Raw genomic sequence first — 6,476 nt, 5'->3', positions numbered from 1 at the left:
TCTACACTCCTGGGTCTGATGAGGGCAAGCTCAATAAAGGACCAGTGGACCCAAGGATCGGGGCGGGAACTTAGTTTTTCATGGTGTACCGTAAGCAACAAGCTTTATGCTCGATTCATGTTTCCTCTCCGTGCCTTGATTTGTCCCTTGTCTTCTCCCGTGTCCCCGCAGTACCCTCCGTCGCCTGTAAAGTGAGCTGTGCGTCTCACTTTCGCCTGGATCTCCCTCTGGACTCTGACTGCCTCCTTCGTTCCTAGACCTTTCTCTCGCCCCTGGATTCTGACGCCTCACTCTCGCCCCGGATCATCTGCCTGCCTCTTGGACCCCTTTTGCCTTGCCCTCTTTGGACTTGTCTGCTCCCTCATCCAACAGAACGGTAATACACAACAGCTAACTACACACATAGTCTAACACCACTCACTCTAGAGTTTTGTCACACACTCCATTTCATTAGTTTAGTTTATATTAGTATTGTTTGTTATTATTATATATATTGAATATACAATATATATATATAATAAATAATTGTACATACTTCCCCCTGGTGTCTGTTTGCCGTCACCTCCCCTTTAGTCTAAACACAACATAAACAGAAAGAATATGAGAAATTGTTCCCAATTTTATAAGAAAAAAGTCGACACATTGTGAGAAAAAGACTGCTTTTAGTTAATTTTTTAATTTTTTTAATTTTTTGTTTGTAATTGATTTTTAATCTTCATTATTTACCTCAAGTTATTACATTATGTCTCTATATATTTTATTTTTTTAATTAATTTTGGCCAAAGGGGACGCATTTCAATTTTTTACACACACTTGTTATTTCATATGTTGACCAGAGGGGGAGCACTTTTAAAACCAACACACAGTCAATTTAAAAAATCCCTCCTTTTTGAGACCACTCTAATTTGGATAGATTTCAACACCAGGGGTGCAAATGAGATCTCTACTTTTTGTTTTTTGGTAGTGTGCTTAAGGCCGATGACAAACGAGTCACGGACCACAGATGGCTCTTGTGCCGTACTTTGGACAACCCAGCTGTAGAAACTAACTGTTAATGGCCACTATAGTCTTAGTACCGTAGTGTATTTGTTCATCCTATGGTCACATATGAGACGCGGGTTGTCTTACGTCAGCACCGGAAGTCGTAAAATCAGCTGTTCACCTGGCGGGTTTTTTGCGGGATGAATAGGGAAGTCCTTCTTTAGCTGCCGTCTTGTTTTATTATATATTGCTGCCTTTGCACCTGTCAATGTTTACATTTGTATGCACATTAAATCAACAAAGAATCCTGACTTTGGAGCAATGTTCACGGACTCTAGTATTTGGCTCTCTATTAGATGTAATGGTTTTCTGTATTGGGACCATGATTTATGTCCTAACTTGTTCACCGGTCCCCATATGGAAGGTACTTTTCCTTCTTGATGTCTTAAGAAGGGTGGAAATACAAGAACACACACACACACACACAAGTGATATTGTAGATACCGCTGACGTTTCCCTGCGAGATGTCATTATGCGATACAGAGGAAGTCGACAGGAAACCGCCTAAGCACTACTTCCTGCCTGTCACCGTGGCAACAGACCTGGGTCTCGCCAGCGGAGCTCACTTGTGTGCGAGTTGTGGGAGGCCACACAAAGAGGCAGGTGTGTTGGGCGACGTCCCGCACAGGCCCCGCCTCTTTGTCCAGCTGCATCCCAGCATGACCTCCGACCTCCACCCTCCCTCCTCAACATCTGGCAGCAATCATCATTTGGGAGTGTTTGTGGGACGCAGCTGGATGTCATTGAAAAAAATGTCTAGCAAAAATTGAGAGGTTAATGAGTTTTGTTTAGAAATTTTAACTAAGACGACGTTAATATTCTACTTTGATTGTCATCTCGGTAGTAAAAAAACAAACACACACAACGTAACACAGTTTTAGTTCACGGCTAGTGGAGTCCTGAATGAGGAACGACAAAAACTTAAAAAGGTAAGTTGTAGGGTAGTCCCAATGCCAAAATTTTGGTGCCGGTACCAAAATGTATTTTGACCCTTTTCAAAATAAAGGAGACCACACAAAAAATGTCAATGTTGGCTTAATTTACCAAATAATCTTATGATACATTAAACATATGTTTCTTATATCTCGGCAGATCGTAAAAATTAAATTAATTAATTGCTATTAAAATGTTATCAGTAATGCTGTCAAACAATACATTTTAAAATTGGATTAATCATGATTAATTTCAAGTATTCCTAGTCGTGTTAACTCGCTTGCATGATTTCAGTTAACTTAACAATTTCAATTAAATTAAGAAAAGACCCCAATACTTTGTCACAAATGCATTTTTATTGCTAGAATCCATTGAAGGTGAAAAAGCAAAATAAACGGCGTAATTAATCTGCGTGATTAATGCAATATTTTTTGTGATTAATTGCATGACTTAACTTGTTGTTTTTCCACAGCCCTACTTATTAGATTACACTGATTTTCTTAGTCACCTGTAACACAATTATTCCTTGTTCAGCTAGCTTAGCATACGTTTTTACATACAAAACCCAAAACCAGTGAAGTTGGCACATTGTGTAATTCGTAAATAAAAACAGAATACAATGATTTGCTAATCCTTTTCAACCTATATTCAATTGAATAGACTGCAAAGACAAGATATTTAATGTTCGAACTGAGAAACTTTTTTTTTTGTGTGCAAATAATCATTAACTTAGAATTTAATGGCAGCAACACATTGCAAAAAAGTTGGCACAGGTGCATTTTTACCACTGTGTTACATGGCCTTTCCTTTTAAGAACACTCAGTAAACGTTTGGGAACTGAGAGACACATTTTTTAAGCTTTTCAGGTGGAATTCTTTCCCATTCTTGCTTGATGTACATCTTAAGTTGTTCAACAGTCCGGGGGTCTCCGTTGTGGTATTTTAGGCTTCATAATGCACCACACATTTTCAATGGGAGACAGGTCTGGACTACAGGCAGGCCAGTCTAGTAGTACGAAGCCACGCTGTTGTAACACGTGGCTTGGCATTGTCTTGCTGAAATAAGCAGGGGCGTCCATGATAACGTTGCTTGGATGGCAACATATGTTGCTCCAAAACCTATATGTACCTTTCAGCATTAATGGTACCTTCACAGATGTGTAAGTTACCCATGCCTTGGGCACTAATACACCATACCATCACAGATGCTGGCTTTTGAACTTTGCGTCTATAACTGTCCGGATGGTTCTTTTCCTCTTTGGTCTGCAGCACACGACGTCCACAGTTTCCAAAAACAATTTGAAATGTGGACTCGTCTGACCACAGAACACACTTCCACTGTGCATAAGTTAATCTTAGATGAGCTCGGGCGCAGCAGAGCCGGCGGCGTTTCTGGGTGTTGTTGATAAATGGCTTTCACTTTGCATAGTAGAGTTTTAACTTGCACTTGCAGATGTAGCGACCAACTGTAGTTACTGACAGTGGTTTTCTGAAGTGTTTTCGAGCCCATGTGGTGATATCCTTTACACACTGATGTTGGTTTTTGATGCAGTACCGCCTGAGGCAGCATCAAATTCCAAATGAGCTAATATTTGCAAAAAATAACAAAGTTTACCAGTTCAAACATGAAATATCTTGTCTTTGCAGTCTATTCAATTGAATATAAGTTGAAAAGGATTTGTAAATCATTGTATTCTGTTTTTATTTACCATTTACACAACATGCCAACTTCACTAGTTTTGGGTTTTGTACTTTGGTTTGCTTTTAACATCCCTAATGTACAAAATGTACCAAAATGGCCCCCACATCCTTCAATTTTACTGAATGCGGCGGCCCTCGTTGAATAAAGTTTGGACACCCCTGGGGTGTAGACCCACCCATGGCTTTTATTTACAGTGAGAAGATATTCCTCGTCCTGCAGGGATGATACTTGTAAGAAACTTACTTTGTCACCATGGAGACCAGGATTAGTGATTTAGAAGTAGCTAAAACACTGCCGACTGCGTATTAGACGTTAGCTGCTAGCTAGCTATGTTTTGAAGCACTTCTTGCAGAGTCAAAATTCTTCCTCTTATGCAGGGGTGTCAAACGTACGGCCCGAGGGCCGGATCAGGCCCGCGAACAGGTTTAACCCGACCCGCGTGATGAGTTTGCTAAGTATAAAAATGAGGGGAAATTTTTGAATGAAAGAAACCGCTGTTCTAAATGTGTCCACTGGATGTCGCAATAGCAATTCTTTGTATCTTTGTAGATGATGCTTCATATGTAAAAAAAATAAACCACATGATGTTAGTGCACCAGTCGACGAAAATGAGCAAACTACATAAATAACATCCTGTAATTTGATTTTGATATTGTTTTTAATCTTGATGGACTGAAAATTAACACCAATGAGTTGACTGATGAATATTATCACATAATTTATTCAGAAAATATAAATAACGACAAATAAAAGATAGAATTTGTCCAACCTCCGAGGACAAAGCTACGAACAATGGGAGACCGGGCTTTCTGCTCCGCCACTCCCAGTCTGTGGAACGCTCTCCCTGACCACCTGAGGGCACCTCAGACTGTGGATGCTTATAAAAAAGGCTTAAAAACCTTTCTTTTTTTCCAAAAAGCCTTTTTTTTTTAGATATCTGCATACTAGTTTTAGTTATTTGGCTGTTCTAGTTTTTATTTATATTGATTTTTTTTTATCATCTTTTTATTTTAATTCAATTTTTTTTAATACACTGTAGCACTTTGAGGTTGTTTACTCAATGCAAAGTGCTTTTTACAAATAAAATCTATTATTATTATTATTGTTATTAGAATATTTTTAACCGCAACATGTAAGTGTAAAAAAAACAACAACATAATGATTTGTACAATTTCACAACATGCTTATTCTATTTCTAAACAAAGAAAATAATCTGAAGGTGTCTTTATTTTTAAGTTATCTCGCCGTGATTTTACCAGTCCGGCCCACTTGGGAGTAGATTTTTCTGCACGTGGCCCCCGATCTAAAATGAGTTTGACACAGTATGTCTCCACTGTGTGTCTGCTTGTAAGTTTTCCGTGCGTTGCCTAACATGCGCATCTGCTCGTTTTACCAGCAATGTTACCATGTGATGACGCCGCGCCGTCATGTCCGGAATTTTTTTTTTTCAGAAGCAGTATAGTACCGCTCTTAATTTATTAGTACCGGTATACCGTGCAACCCCAGTCAGTTGTCTTATTTATTTGGTTATTTGACCCTAAACCTAAGACCTGGTCAGTGGCCTTGTGGTTAGAGTGTCCTGAGATCGGTAGGTCGTGAATTCAAACCCCGGCCGAGTCATACCAAAGACTATAAAAATGGGACCCATTACCTCCCTGCTTGGCACTCAGCATCAAGGGTTAAAATTGGGGGTTAAATCACCAAAAATGATTCCCAGGCGTGGCCACCGCTGCTGCTCACTGCTCCCCTCACCCCCTGTGATCAAGGGTGATGGGTCAAATGCAGAGAATAATTTCGCCACACCTAGTGTGTGTGTGACAATCATTGGTACTTTAACTTTAAACATTGTGGGTAACGTTTTATAAAAATTGTGGTATATAGTTATTTTGCTCGCAACGTACCAAGTGATCTAATTGGAGACCAAACAGCCAATCAGAACGTACAATTCTCTGATTGCTTGCCTTCTTTTTCTCTATCCTCTTGTTGTGGGGCATTCATCCTCCTCTGTTGCCATTTCTAGGACAAAGTAGCGTATAGTTCAAACTAGGGTTGTACGGTATACCTGTATTAGTATAGTACCGCGATACTAATGAATCATATTCGGTACTATACCGCCTCTGAAAAGTACCAGTTCACCGCCACCCCCTGCGCTCCCGTCGTCGTCACGTCGTGTCATTGCTGGTTTACGAGCAGACAAGCATGTTCGGCAGCACACAATCACTGAGTTCTTACAAACAGACAGTGTGTAGACAGAAAGGGAGAACAAACGCATTTTGGCTTAAAAACTAACGATAAAGGTGAAGTTATAACACTGAAACACCCTCCGGAAGAGGTGCTTTTAGACATGGCTAGCTAGCTAGCGGCTAAAGTCCATCCCCAGTCAGCAGTGTTTTAGCAACTTCTAAATCACTAATCCTGGTCTCCACTGCAGGTTTCTTACAAGTATCATCCCTGCAGGACGAGGAATAGCTAAACATGCTTCACTAACCACCGTAGCTCACCGGCACCCGAATGTAAACAAACACCATTGGTGGATCTACACCTTACATCCACTGTAATGATATCAAGTACAGCAGCGTATCAAGTCGATACAACTATGATTACGTCGATATTTTTTGCCATCACAACATCTTCTTTCGTTTTTTTAAAATGTATATTATGTTTATAAAGTCAGGAAATATGTCCCTGGACACATGAGGACTTTGAATATGACCAATGTATGATCCTGTAACTATTTGGTATCGTATCGATACCCAAATTTGTGGTATCATCCAAAACTAATGTAAAGTGTCAAACAGAAG

Source organism: Nerophis lumbriciformis, linkage group LG21, assembly GCF_033978685.3.
Source record: "Nerophis lumbriciformis linkage group LG21, RoL_Nlum_v2.1, whole genome shotgun sequence".
In the NCBI taxonomy this organism is placed as follows: Eukaryota; Metazoa; Chordata; class Actinopteri; order Syngnathiformes; family Syngnathidae; genus Nerophis; species Nerophis lumbriciformis.
Note: the sequence above shows the minus strand (reverse complement) of the source record.